This window comes from Kogia breviceps, unplaced genomic scaffold, assembly GCF_026419965.1.
Source record: "Kogia breviceps isolate mKogBre1 unplaced genomic scaffold, mKogBre1 haplotype 1 scaffold_57, whole genome shotgun sequence".
Taxonomy (NCBI): domain Eukaryota; kingdom Metazoa; phylum Chordata; class Mammalia; order Artiodactyla; family Physeteridae; genus Kogia; species Kogia breviceps.
The window spans coordinates 2288020-2303300 of NW_026712012.1; positions in this window are offsets into that span (position 1 = coordinate 2288020).

Below are 15281 nucleotides of genomic sequence, written 5' to 3' on the forward strand. Positions count from 1 at the left end.
GCATTTTGGAAGAATTTCTCTCTGTTTTGCCCTGCTTGTTTCTTCTTTATGTTGGAAATGTATCCTCAGAATGGGTCTGAGCTGATTTTCCCTGCTGGTTTTAGGCCGCTTTACACACACTTGATGCACTTACACAGAGATATCAAGACTTAGCTTTTAAGATGCTTACTAGTCGGATAGATACTTGTGCGATGAACAGGGTCTGGTGAGTCCAGTTGATTGAGCAAGGAGTAGGTCGTGTCCATTCCATATTCGGTTTTCGGAAGGGTATCTGTGCTCATTTCAAACTCGAGTTTTATGCGTCACCCCACCTCACCTTTCCCCTGAAGCAGGCATAAGTGTGTTTTCTAAAAGCGTGACTCTGTTCTGTTTGGGGATTCAGTGCATGGGGAGCGATTTTTACATTCCCTCGATAAGTGATATCATAAGTTTCTTTTTTTGTGGGACTTATTTCACTGAGGATGATCGTACCTAAATCCACTCAGGATGCTGCTACCAGCCTCATGACGTGGATTTCATGGCTGAGTGACACTCCATTGGACCTACGTAGCACCACTTCTGCACTTGTCCACTTGTCTACTCGTCTTTGTCCACTTGGCTCTTTCCTGGGATATGAAACGTGTACCGGAGTGGAGGTTCTTGTCAAGACAGCAGCCCTCAACTTTGGGGTCCCTGTGTCTGGTTGATTTTTTCATTTTCCCAAGGTCAACGCCCATGTGTGGAAGTGCCCTATGCTCTGTGGTCCTGTGTTTTACATGGTTTGGGAAAGAGGATACACTTGTGAAGATTGGCTGTTGGCCATTGACATCCCGCCCATCAGCTTAACAAGGCTCCCTTGACTCCGTGGCCTGTCCTGCCTTTCTGGTTTTTAGACTTTTTTTGCCTGGCCCTTTTGCCCCGGGGGGGGGGCGAGAGATTTCTTTGTAGTGCTGATTTGCTCTCCCAGGTTGCTTGGTTGGCCAAAAAGGGCGTATGCGTTTTTTCCTGAATATATTCAGGAAAAAACGCATACGCCCTTTTTGGCCAACCGCATCATTGTCCACGTTCTGGCGCTTTTCATGTGCTATCGGGGCCATTCCGATGTACCCGTTGACATCCGTTTCCTGCAGTTCTGCCTTGCGTTCAGCGCCTCTTCGTAGCCTGACCTCAATATATTTTGGGGCGATAGTTATCGTTTAGAACTCTGCAGGTTTGGGAAGTGCAGTGCCCCTGAGCTCCATTTCCCAAGTCGCTTTTTTGTGAGTGGGACGCAACACGGCTGGATGGCTTCACGCCCTATTGTCGATCCGGGGTGGCAGGCTGAACCGCTGGTGAATTCTTCTTCGTGATGGGAAATGAGAGTGACATGTGCCCGACCAAACACCTCCAGCGAGTCTCTCATTGGTTCCCCCTCTTGCAGTTCATCCTGCGGACAAATTGCAGACGGTACGAAAGAGGCATGGAAAGGCGCCGAGTCTCCAAGTGGGGAGATTGTTAGTAAGGGGGCCTGAATGGAGAACACGAGCACCAGGAGATGAAAACTGAGGTGAGTTTCAGAAAGCTTTCCCGATCCCACGGTGTAGCATCCGCTGGGTTTCCAATGAGTGCTTTCGCTGTCGGAAGATTGCGTTGAACCTGGAGAGTTGGGACCCATGGAATGGGGAGCACGCAGGATTCCTTTCAAGGGTCTGCATTTGCTTTCCCAACCTCACCAATCGTCTCAGCCCCAAGAGTGTCCAGCCTTATGTCTTCTGCCGCTGGGGCTGTAGATGTGGTCAATCCTGGTTGCATGCCAGTCCCTGAACGCATTTTGGAAGAATTTCTCTCTGTTTTGCCCTGCTTGTTTCTTCTTTATGTTGGAAATGTATCCTCAGAATGGGTCTGAGCTGATTTTCCCTGCTGGTTTTAGGCCGCTTGACACACACTTGATGCACTTACACAGAGATATCAAGACTTAGCTTTTAAGATGCTTACTAGTCGGATAGATACTTGTGCGATGAACAGGGTCTGGTGAGTCCAGTTGATTGAGCAAGGAGTAGGTCGTGTCCATTCCATATTCGGTTTTCGGAAGGGTATCTGTGCTCATTTCAAACTCGAGTTTTATGCGTCACCCCACCTCACCTTTCCCCTGAAGCAGGCATAAGTGTGTTTTCTAAAAGCGTGACTCTGTTCTGTTTGGGGATTCAGTGCATGGGGAGCGATTTTTACATTCCCTCGATAAGTGATATCATAAGTTTCTTTTTTTGTGGGACTTATTTCACTGAGGATGATCGTACCTAAATCCACTCAGGATGCTGCTACCAGCCTCATGACGTGGATTTCATGGCTGAGTGACACTCCATTGGACCTACGTAGCACCACTTCTGCACTTGTCCACTTGTCCACTCGTCTTTGTCCACTTGGCTCTTTCCTGGGATATGAAACGTGTACCGGAGTGGAGGTTCTTGTCAAGACAGCAGCCCTCAACTTTGGGGTCCCTGTGTCTGGTTGATTTTTTCATTTTCCCAAGGTCAACGCCCATGTGTGGAAGTGCCCTATGCTCTGTGGTTCTGTGTTTTACATGGTTTGGGAAAGAGGATACACTTGTGAAGATTGGCTGTTGGCCATTGACATCCCGCCCATCAGCTTAACAAGGCTCCCTTGACTCCGTGGCCTGTCCTGCCTTTCTGGTTTTTAGACTTTTTTTGCCTGGCCCTTGTGCCCCGGGGGGGGCGAGAGATTTCTTTGTAGTGCTGATTTGCTCTCCCAGGTTGCTTGGTTGGCCAAAAAGGGCGTATGCGTTTTTTCCTCAGGAAAAAACGCATACGCCCTTTTTGGCCAACCGCATCATTGTCCACGTTCTGGCGCTTTTCATGTGCTATCGGGGCCATTCCGATGTACCCGTTGACATCCGTTTCCTGCAGTTCTGCCTTGCGTTCAGCGCCTCTTCGTAGCCTGACCTCAATATATTTTGGGGCGATAGTTATCGTTTAGAACTCTGCAGGTTTGGGAAGTGCAGTGTCCCTGAGCTCCATTTCCCAAGTCGCTTTTTTGTGAGTGGGACGCAACACGGCTGGATGGCTTCACGCCCTATTGTCGATCCGGGGTGGCAGGCTGAACCGCTGGTGAATTCTTCTTCGTGATGGGAAATGAGAGTGACATGTGCCCGACCAACCACCTCCAGCGAGTCTCTCATTGGTTCCCCCTCTTGCAGTTCATCCTGCGGACAAATTGCAGACGGTACGAAAGAGGCATGGAAAGGCGCCGAGTCTCCAAGTGGGGAGATTGTTAGTAAGGGGGCCTGAATGGAGAACACGAGCACCAGGAGATGAAAACTGAGGTGAGTTTCAGAAAGCTTTCCCGATCCCACGGTGTAGCATCCGCTGGGTTTCCAATGAGTGCTTTCGCTGTCGGAAGATTGCGTTGAACCTGGAGAGTTGGGACCCATGGAATGGGGAGCACGCAGGATTCCTTTCAAGGGTCTGCATTTGCTTTCCCAACCTCACCAATCGTCTCAGCCCCAAGAGTGTCCAGCCTTATGTCTTCTGCCGCTGGGGCTGTAGATGTGGTCAATCCTGGTTGCATGCCAGTCCCTGAACGCATTTTGGAAGAATTTCTCTCTGTTTTGCCCTGCTTGTTTCTTCTTTATGTTGGAAATGTATCTTCAGAATGGGTCTGAGCTGATTTTCCCTGCTGGTTTTAGGCCGCTTTACACACACTTGATGCACTTACACAGAGATATCAAGACTTAGCTTTTAAGATGCTTACTAGTCGGATAGATACTTGTGCGATGAACAGGGTCTGGTGAGTCCAGTTGATTGAGCAAGGAGTAGGTCGTGTCCATTCCATATTCGGTTTTCGGAAGGGTATCTGTGCTCATTTCAAACTCGAGTTTTATGCGTCACCCCACCTCACCTTTCCCCTGAAGCAGGCATAAGTGTGTTTTCTAAAAGCGTGACTCTGTTCTGTTTGGGGATTCAGTGCATGGGGAGCGATTTTTACATTCCCTCGATAAGTGATATCATAAGTTTCTTTTTTTGTGGGACTTATTTCACTGAGGATGATCGTACCTAAATCCACTCAGGATGCTGCTACCAGCCTCATGACGTGGATTTCATGGCTGAGTGACACTCCATTGGACCTACGTAGCACCACTTCTGCACTTGTCCACTTGTCCACTCGTCTTTGTCCACTTGGCTCTTTCCTGGAATATGAAACGTGTACCGGAGTGGAGGTTCTTGTCAAGACAGCAGCCCTCAACTTTGGGGTCCCTGTGTCTGGTTGATTTTTTCATTTTCCCAAGGTCAACGCCCATGTGTGGAAGTGCCCTATGCTCTGTGGTTCTGTGTTTTACATGGTTTGGGAAAGAGGATACACTTGTGAAGATTGGCTGTTGGCCATTGACATCCCGCCCATCAGCTTAACAAGGCTCCCTTGACTCCGTGGCCTGTCCTGCCTTTCTGGTTTTTAGACTTTTTTCGCCTGGCCCTTTTGCCCCGGGGGGGGGGGCGAGAGATTTCTTTGTAGTGCTGATTTGCTCTCCCAGGTTGCTTGGTTGGCCAAAAAGGGCGTATGCGTTTTTTCCTGAATATATTCAGGAAAAAACGCATACGCCCTTTTTGGCCAACCGCATCATTGTCCACGTTCTGGCGCTTTTCATGTGCTATCGGGGCCATTCCGATGTACCCGTTCACATCCGTTTCCTGCAATTCTGCCTTGCGTTCAACGCCTCTTCGTAGCGTGACCTCAATATATTTTGGGGCGATAGTTATCGTTTAGAACTCTGCAGGTTTGGGAAGTGCAGTGTCCCTGAGCTCCATTTCCCAAGTCGCTTTTTTGTGAGTGGGACGCAACACGGCTGGATGGCTTCACGCCCTATTGTCGATCCGGGGTGGCAGGCTGAACCGCTGGTGAATTCTTCTTCGTGATGGGAAATGAGAGTGACATGTGCCCGACCAAACACCTCCAGCGAGTCTCTCATTGGTTCCCCCTCTTGCAGTTCATCCTGCGGACAAATTGCAGACGGTACGAAAGAGGCATGGAAAGGCGCCGAGTCTCCAAGTGGGGAGATTGTTAGTAAGGGGGCCTGAATGGAGAACACGAGCACCAGGAGAGGAAAACTGAGGTGAGTTTCAGAAAGCTTTCCCGATCCCACGGTGTAGCATCCGCTGGGTTTCCAATGAGTGCTTTCGCTGTCGGAAGATTGCGTTGAACCTGGAGAGTTGGGACCCATGGAATGGGGAGCACGCAGGATTCCTTTCAAGGGTCTGCATTTGCTTTCCCAACCTCACCAATCGTCTCAGCCCCAAGAGTGTCCAGCCTTATGTCTTCTGCCGCTGGGGCTGTAGATGTGGTCAATCCTGGTTGCATGCCAGTCCCTGAACGCATTTTGGAAGAATTTCTCTCTGTTTTGCCCTGCTTGTTTCTTCTTTATGTTGGAAATGTATCCTCAGAATGGGTCTGAGCTGATTTTCCCTGCTGGTTTTAGGCCGCTTTACACACACTTGATGCACTTACACAGAGATATCAAGACTTAGCTTTTAAGATGCTTACTAGTCGGATAGATACTTGTGCGATGAACAGGGTCTGGTGAGTCCAGTTGATTGAGCAAGGAGTAGGTCGTGTCCATTCCATATTCGGTTTTCGGAAGGGTATCTGTGCTCATTTCAAACTCGAGTTTTATGCGTCACCCCACCTCACCTTTCCCCTGAAGCAGGCATAAGTGTGTTTTCTAAAAGCGTGACTCTGTTCTGTTTGGGGATTCAGTGCATGGGGAGCGATTTTTACATTCCCTCGATAAGTGATATCATAAGTTTCTTTTTTTGTGGGACTTATTTCACTGAGGATGATCGTACCTAAATCCACTCAGGATGCTGCTACCAGCCTCATGACGTGGATTTCATGGCTGAGTGACACTCCATTGGACCTACGTAGCACCACTTCTGCACTTGTCCACGTCCACTTGTCCACTCGTCTTTGTCCACTTGGCTCTTTCCTGGGATATGAAACGTGTACCGGAGTGGAGGTTCTTGTCAAGACAGCAGCCCTCAACTTTGGGGTCCCTGTGTCTGGTTGATTTTTTCATTTTCCCAAGGTCAACGCCCATGTGTGGAAGTGCCCTATGCTCTGTGGTTCTGTGTTTTACATGGTTTGGGAAAGAGGATACACTTGTGAAGATTGGCTGTTGGCCATTGACATCCCGCCCATCAGCTTAACAAGGCTCCCTTGACTCCGTGGCCTGTCCTGCCTTTCTGGTTTTTAGACTTTTTTTGCCTGGCCCTTTTGCCCCGGGGGGGGCGAGAGATTTCTTTGTAGTGCTGATTTGCTCTCCCAGGTTGCTTGGTTGGCCAAAAAGGGCGTATGCGTTTTTTCCTGAATATATTCAGGAAAAAACGCATACGCCCTTTTTGGCCAACCGCATCATTGTCCACGTTCTGGCGCTTTTCATGTGCTATCGGGGCCATTCCGATGTACCCGTTGACATCCGTTTCCTGCAGTTCTGCCTTGCGTTCAGCGCCTCTTCGTAGCCTGACCTCAATATATTTTGGGGCGATAGTTATCGTTTAGAACTCTGCAGGTTTGGGAAGTGCAGTGCCCCTGAGCTCCATTTCCCAAGTCGCTTTTTTGTGAGTGGGACGCAACACGGCTGGATGGCTTCACGCCCTATTGTCGATCCGGGGTGGCAGGCTGAACCGCTGGTGAATTCTTCTTCGTGATGGGAAATGAGAGTGACATGTGCCCGACCAAACACCTCCAGCGAGTCTCTCATTGGTTCCCCCTCTTGCAGTTCATCCTGCGGACAAATTGCAGACGGTACGAAAGAGGCATGGAAAGGCGCCGAGTCTCCAAGTGGGGAGATTGTTAGTAAGGGGGCCTGAATGGAGAACACGAGCACCAGGAGATGAAAACTGAGGTGAGTTTCAGAAAGCTTTCCCGATCCCACGGTGTAGCATCCGCTGGGTTTCCAATGAGTGCTTTCGCTGTCGGAAGATTGCGTTGAACCTGGAGAGTTGGGACCCATGGAATGGGGAGCACGCAGGATTCCTTTCAAGGGTCTGCATTTGCTTTCCCAACCTCACCAATCGTCTCAGCCCCAAGAGTGTCCAGCCTTATGTCTTCTGCCGCTGGGGCTGTAGATGTGGTCAATCCTGGTTGCATGCCAGTCCCTGAACGCATTTTGGAAGAATTTCTCTCTGTTTTGCCCTGCTTGTTTCTTCTTTATGTTGGAAATGTATCCTCAGAATGGGTCTGAGCTGATTTTCCCTGCTGGTTTTAGGCCGCTTTACACACACTTGATGCACTTACACAGAGATATCAAGACTTAGCTTTTAAGATGCTTACTAGTCGGATAGATACTTGTGCGATGAACAGGGTCTGGTGAGTCCAGTTGATTGAGCAAGGAGTAGGTCGTGTCCATTCCATATTCGGTTTTCGGAAGGGTATCTGTGCTCATTTCAAACTCGAGTTTTATGCGTCACCCCACCTCACCTTTCCCCTGAAGCAGGCATAAGTGTGTTTTCTAAAAGCGTGACTCTGTTCTGTTTGGGGATTCAGTGCATGGGGAGCGATTTTTACATTCCCTCGATAAGTGATATCATAAGTTTCTTTTTTTGTGGGACTTATTTCACTGAGGATGATCGTACCTAAATCCACTCAGGATGCTGCTACCAGCCTCATGACGTGGATTTCATGGCTGAGTGACACTCCATTGGACCTACGTAGCACCACTTGTCCACTTGTCCACTTGTCTTTGTCCACTTGTCCACTCGTCTTTGTCCACTTGGCTCTTTCCTGGGATATGAAACGTGTACCGGAGTGGAGGTTCTTGTCAAGACAGCAGCCCTCAACTTTGGGGTCCCTGTGTCTGGTTGATTTTTTCATTTTCCCAAGGTCAACGCCCATGTGTGGAAGTGCCCTATGCTCTGTGGTTCTGTGTTTTACATGGTTTGGGAAAGAGGATACACTTGTGAAGATTGGCTGTTGGCCATTGACATCCCGCCCATCAGCTTAACAAGGCTCCCTTGACTCCGTGGCCTGTCCTGCCTTTCTGGTTTTTAGACTTTTTTCGCCTGGCCCTTTTGCCCCCCGGGGGGGGGCGAGAGATTTCTTTGTAGTGCTGATTTGCTCTCCCAGGTTGCTTGGTTGGCCAAAAAGGGCGTATGCGTTTTTTCCTGAATATATTCAGGAAAAAACGCATACGCCCTTTTTGGCCAACCGCATCATTGTCCACGTTCTGGCGCTTTTCATGTGCTATCGGGGCCATTCCGATGTACCCGTTGACATCCGTTTCCTGCAGTTCTGCCTTGCGTTCAGCGCCTCTTCGTAGCCTGACCTCAATATATTTTGGGGCGATAGTTATCGTTTAGAACTCTGCAGGTTTGGGAAGTGCAGTGTCCCTGAGCTCCATTTCCCAAGTCGCTTTTTTGTGAGTGGGACGCAACACGGCTGGATGGCTTCACGCCCTATTGTCGATCCGGGGTGGCAGGCTGAACCGCTGGTGAATTCTTCTTCGTGATGGGAAATGAGAGTGACATGTGCCCGACCAAACACCTCCAGCGAGTCTCTCATTGGTTCCCCCTCTTGCAGTTCATCCTGCGGACAAATTGCAGACGGTACGAAAGAGGCATGGAAAGGCGCCGAGTCTCCAAGTGGGGAGATTGTTAGTAAGGGGGCCTGAATGGAGAACACGAGCACCAGGAGATGAAAACTGAGGTGAGTTTCAGAAAGCTTTCCCGATCCCACGGTGTAGCATCCGCTGGGTTTCCAATGAGTGCTTTCGCTGTCGGAAGATTGCGTTGAACCTGGAGAGTTGGGACCCATGGAATGGGGAGCACGCAGGATTCCTTTCAAGGGTCTGCATTTGCTTTCCCAACCTCACCAATCGTCTCAGCCCCAAGAGTGTCCAGCCTTATGTCTTCTGCCGCTGGGGCTGTAGATGTGGTCAATCCTGGTTGCATGCCAGTCCCTGAACGCATTTTGGAAGAATTTCTCTCTGTTTTGCCCTGCTTGTTTCTTCTTTATGTTGGAAATGTATCTTCAGAATGGGTCTGAGCTGATTTTCCCTGCTGGTTTTAGGCCGCTTTACACACACTTGATGCACTTACACAGAGATATCAAGACTTAGCTTTTAAGATGCTTACTAGTCGGATAGATACTTGTGCGATGAACAGGGTCTGGTGAGTCCAGTTGATTGAGCAAGGAGTAGGTCGTGTCCATTCCATATTCGGTTTTCGGAAGGGTATCTGTGCTCATTTCAAACTCGAGTTTTATGCGTCACCCCACCTCACCTTTCCCCTGAAGCAGGCATAAGTGTGTTTTCTAAAAGCGTGACTCTGTTCTGTTTGGGGATTCAGTGCATGGGGAGCGATTTTTACATTCCCTCGATAAGTGATATCATAAGTTTCTTTTTTTGTGGGACTTATTTCACTGAGGATGATCGTACCTAAATCCACTCAGGATGCTGCTACCAGCCTCATGACGTGGATTTCATGGCTGAGTGACACTCCATTGGACCTACGTAGCACCACTTCTGCACTTGTCCACTTGTCCACTCGTCTTTGTCCACTTGGCTCTTTCCTGGAATATGAAACGTGTACCGGAGTGGAGGTTCTTGTCAAGACAGCAGCCCTCAACTTTGGGGTCCCTGTGTCTGGTTGATTTTTTCATTTTCCCAAGGTCAACGCCCATGTGTGGAAGTGCCCTATGCTCTGTGGTTCTGTGTTTTACATGGTTTGGGAAAGAGGATACACTTGTGAAGATTGGCTGTTGGCCATTGACATCCCGCCCATCAGCTTAACAAGGCTCCCTTGACTCCGTGGCCTGTCCTGCCTTTCTGGTTTTTAGACTTTTTTCGCCTGGCCCTTTTGCCCCGGGGGGGGGGGCGAGAGATTTCTTTGTAGTGCTGATTTGCTCTCCCAGGTTGCTTGGTTGGCCAAAAAGGGCGTATGCGTTTTTTCCTGAATATATTCAGGAAAAAACGCATACGCCCTTTTTGGCCAACCGCATCATTGTCCACGTTCTGGCGCTTTTCATGTGCTATCGGGGCCATTCCGATGTAGCCGTTGACATCCGTTTCCTGCAGTTCTGCCTTGCGTTCAACGCCTCTTCGTAGCCTGACCTCAATATATTTTGGGGCGATAGTTATCGTTTAGAACTCTGCAGGTTTGGGAAGTGCAGTGCCCCTGAGCTCCATTTCCCAAGTCGCTTTTTTGTGAGTGGGACGCAACACGGCTGGATGGCTTCACGCCCTATTGTCGATCCGGGGTGGCAGGCTGAACCGCTGGTGAATTCTTCTTCGTGATGGGAAATGAGAGTGACATGTGCCCGACCAAACACCTCCAGCGAGTCTCTCATTGGTTCCCCCTCTTGCAGTTCATCCTGCGGACAAATTGCAGACGGTACGAAAGAGGCATGGAAAGGCGCCGAGTCTCCAAGTGGGGAGATTGTTAGTAAGGGGGCCTGAATGGAGAACACGAGCACCAGGAGATGAAAACTGAGGTGAGTTTCAGAAAGCTTTCCCGATCCCACGGTGTAGCATCCGCTGGGTTTCCAATGAGTGCTTTCGCTGTCGGAAGATTGCGTTGAACCTGGAGAGTTGGGACCCATGGAATGGGGAGCACGCAGGATTCCTTTCAAGGGTCTGCATTTGCTTTCCCAACCTCACCCATCGTCTCAACCCCAAGAGTGTCCAGCCTTATGTCTTCTGCCGCTGGGGCTGTAGATGTGGTCAATCCTGGTTGCATGCCAGTCCCAGAACGCATTTTGGAAGAATTTCTCTCTGTTTTGCCCTGCTTGTTTCTTCTTTATGTTGGAAATGTATCCTCAGAATGGGTCTGAGCTGATTTTCCCTGCTGGTTTTAGGCCGCTTTACACACACTTGATGCACTTACACAGAGATATCAAGACTTAGCTTTTAAGATGCTTACTAGTCGGATAGATACTTGTGCGATGAACAGGGTCTGGTGAGTCCAGTTGATTGAGCAAGGAGTAGGTCGTGTCCATTCCATATTCGGTTTTCGTAAGGGTATCTGTGCTCATTTCAAACTCGAGTTTTATGCGTCACCCCACCTCACCTTTCCCCTGAAGCAGGCATAAGTGTGTTTTCTAAAAGCGTGACTCTGTTCTGTTTGGGGATTCCGTTCATGGGGAGCGATTTTTACATTCCCTCGATAAGTGATATCATAAGTTTCTTTTTTTGTGGGACTTATTTCACTGAGGATGATCGTACCTAAATCCACTCAGGATGCTGCTACCAGCCTCATGACGTTGATTTCATGGCTGAGTGACACTCCATTGGACCTACGTAGCACCACTTGTCCACTTGTCCACTTGTCTTTGTCCACTTGTCCACTCGTCTTTGTCCACTTGGCTCTTTCCTGGGATATGAAACGTGTACAGGAGTGGAGGTTCTTGTCAAGACAGCAGCCCTCAACTTTGGGGTCCCTGTGTATGGTTGATTTTTCATTTTCCCAAGGTCAACGCCCATGTGTGGAAGTGCCCTATGCTCTGTGGTTCTGTGTTTTACATGGTTTGGGAAAGAGGATACACTTGTGAAGATTGGCTGTTGGCCATTGACATCCCGCCCATCAGCTTAACAAGGCTCCCTTGACTCCGTGGGCTGTCCTGCCTTTCTGGTTTTTAGACTTTTTTCGCCTGGCCCTTTTGCCCCGGGGGGGTCGAGAGATTTCTTTGTAGTGCTGATTTGCTCTCCCAGGTTGCTTGGATGGCCAAAAAGCGCGTATGCGTTTTTTCCTGAATATATTCAGGAAAAAACGCATACGCCCTTTTTGGCCAACCGCATCATTGTCCACGTTCTGGCGCTTTTCATGTGCTATCGGGGCCATTCCGATGTACCCGTTGACATCCGTTTCCTGCAATTCTGCCTTGCGTTCAGTGCCTGTTCGTAGCCTGACCTCAATATATTTTGGGGCGATAGTTATCGTTTAGAACTCTGCAGGTTTGGGAAGTGCAGTGCCCCTGAGCTCCATTTCCCAAGTCGCTTTTTTGTGAGTGGGACGCAACACGGCTGGATGGCTTCACGCCCTATTGTCGATCCGCGGTGGCAGGCTGAACCTCTGGTGAATTCTTCTTCGTGATGGGAAATGAGAGTGACATGTGCCCGACCAAACACCTCCAGCGAGTCTCTCATTGGTTCCCCCTCTTGCAGTTCATCCTGCGGACAAATTGCAGACGGTACGAAAGAGGCATGGAAAGGCGCCGAGTCTCCAAGTGGGGAGATTGTTAGTAAGGGGGCCTGAATGGAGAACACGAGCACCAGGAGATGAAAACTGAGGTGAGTTTCAGAAAGCTTTCCCGATCCCACGGTGTAGCATCCGCTGGGTTTCCAATGAGTGCTTTCGCTGTCGGAAGATTGCGTTGAACCTGGAGAGTTGGGACCCATGGAATGGGGAGCACGCAGGATTCCTTTCAAGGGTCTGCATTTGCTTTCCCAACCTCACCCATCGTCTCAACCCCAAGAGTGTCCAGCCTTATGTCTTCTGCCGCTGGGGCTGTAGATGTGGTCAATCCTGGTTGCATGCCAGTCCCAGAACGCATTTTGGAAGAATTTCTCTCTGTTTTGCCCTGCTTGTTTCTTCTTTATGTTGGAAATGTATCCTCAGAATGGGTCTGAGCTGATTCTCCCTGCTGGTTTTAGGCCGCTTTACACACACTTGATGCACTTACACAGAGATATCAAGACTTAGCTTTTAAGATGCTTACTAGTCGGATAGATACTTGTGCGATGAAGAGGGTCTGGTGAGTCCAGTTGATTGAGCAAGGAGTAGGTCGTGTCCATTCCATATTCGGTTTTCGTAAGGGTATCTGTGCTCATTTCAAACTCGAGTTTTATGCGTCACCCCACCTCACCTTTCCCCTGAAGCAGGCATAAGTGTGTTTTCTAAAAGCGTGACTCTGTTCTGTTTGGGGATTCCGTTCATGGGGAGCGATTTTTACATTCCCTCGATAAGTGATATCATAAGTTTCTTTTTTTGTGGGACTTATTTCACAGAGGATGATCGTACCTAAATCCACTCAGGATGCTGCTACCAGCCTCATGACGTGGATTTCATGGCTGAGTGACACTCCATTGGACCTACGTAGCACCACTTGTCCACTTGTCCACTTGTCTTTGTCCACTTGTCCACTCGTCTTTGTCCACTTGGCTCTTTCCTGGGATATGAAACGTGTACCGGAGTGGAGGTTCTTGTCAAGAGAGCAGCCCTCAACTTTGGGGTCCCTGTGTCTGGTTGATTTTTTCATTTTCCCAAGGTCAACGCCCATGTGTGGAAGTGCCGTATGCTCTGTGGTTCTGTGTTTTACATGGTTTGGGAAAGAGGATACACTTGTGAAGATTGGCTGTTGGCCATTGACATCCCGCCCATCAGCTTAACAAGGCTCCCTTGACTCCGTGGGCTGTCCTGCCTTTCTGGTTTTTAGACTTTTTTCGCCTGGCCCTTTTGCCCCGGGGGCGTCGAGAGATTTCTTTGTAGTGCTGATTTGCTCTCCCAGGTTGCTTGGTTGGCCAAAAAGGGCGTATGCGTTTTTTCCTGAATATATTCAGGAAAAAACGCATACGCCCTTTTTGGCCAACCGCATCATTGTCCACCTTCTGGCGCTTTTCATGTGCTATCGGGGCCATTCCGATGTACCCGTTGACATCCGTTTCCTGCAATTCTGCCTTGCGTTCAGTGCCTGTTCGTAGCCTGACCTCAATATATTTTGGGGCGATAGTTATCGTTTAGAACTCTGCACGTTTGGGAAGTGCAGTGCCCCTGAGCTCCATTTCCCAAGTCGCTTTTTTGTGAGTGGGACGCAACACGGCTGGATGGCTTCACGCCCTATTGTCGATCCGGGGTGGCAGGCTGAACCTCTGGTGAATTCTTTTTCGTGATGGGAAATGAGAGTGACATGTGCCCGACCAAACACCTCCAGCGAGTCTCTCATTGGTTCCCCCTCTTGCAGTTCATCCTGCGGACAAATTGCAGACGGTACGAAAGAGGCATGGAAAGGCGCCGAGTCTCCAAGTGGGGAGATTGTTAGTAAGGGGGCCTGAATGGAGAACACGAGCACCAGGAGATGAAAACTGAGGTGAGTTTCAGAAAGCTTTCCCGATCCCACGGTGTAGCATCCGCTGGGTTTCCAATGAGTGCTTTCGCTGTCGGAAGATTGCGTTGAACCTGGAGACTTGGGACCCATGGAATGGGGAGCACGCAGGATTCCTTTCAAGGGTCTGCATTTGCTTTCCCAACCTCACCAATCGTCTCAGCCCCAAGAGTGTCCAGCCTTATGTCTTCTGCCGCTGGGGCTGTAGATGTGGTCAATCCTGGTTGCATGCCAGTCCCTGAACGCATTTTGGAAGAATTTCTCTCTGTTTTGCCCTGCTTGTTTCTTCTTTATGTTGGAAATGTATCCTCAGAATGGGTCTGAGCTGATTTTCCCTGCTGGTTTTAGGCCGCTTTACACACACTTGATGCACTTACACAGAGATATCAAGACTTGGCTTTTAAGATGCTTACTAGTCGGATAGATACTTGTGCGATGAACAGGGTCTGGTGAGTCCAGTTGATTGAGCAAGGAGTAGGTCGTGTCCATTCCATATTCGGTTTTCGGAAGGGTATGTGTGCTCATTTCAAACTCGAGTTTTATGCGTCACCCCACCTCACCTTTCCCCTGAAGCAGGCATAAGTGTGTTTTCTAAAAGCGTGACTCTGTTCTGTTTGGGGATTCCGTTCATGGGGAGCGATTTTTACATTCCCTCGATAAGTGATATCATAAGTTTCTTTTTTTGTGGGACTTATTTCACTGAGGATGATCGTACCTAAATCCACTCAGGATGCTGCTACCAGCCTCATGACGTGGATTTCATGGCTGAGTGACACTCCATTGGACCTACGTAGCACCACTTGTCCACTTGTCCACTTGTCTTTGTCCACTTGTCCACTCGTCTTTGTCCACTTGGCTCTTTCCTGGGATATGAAACGTGTACCGGAGTGGAGGTTCTTGTCAAGACAGCAGCCCTCAACTTTGGGGTCCCTGTGTCTGGTTGATTTTTTCATTTTCCCAAGGTCAACGCCCATGTGTGGAAGTGCCCTATGCTCTGTGGTTCTGTGTTTTACATGGTTTGGGAAAGAGGATACATTTGTGAAGATTGGCTGTTGGCCATTGACATCCCGCCCATCAGCTTAACAAGGCTCCCTTGACTCCGTGGGCTGTCCTGCCTTTCTGGTTTTTAGACTTTTTTCGCCTGGCCCTTTTGCCCCGGGGGGGGCGAGAGATTTCTTTGTAGTGCTGATTTGCTCTCCCAGGTTGCTTGGTTGGCCAAA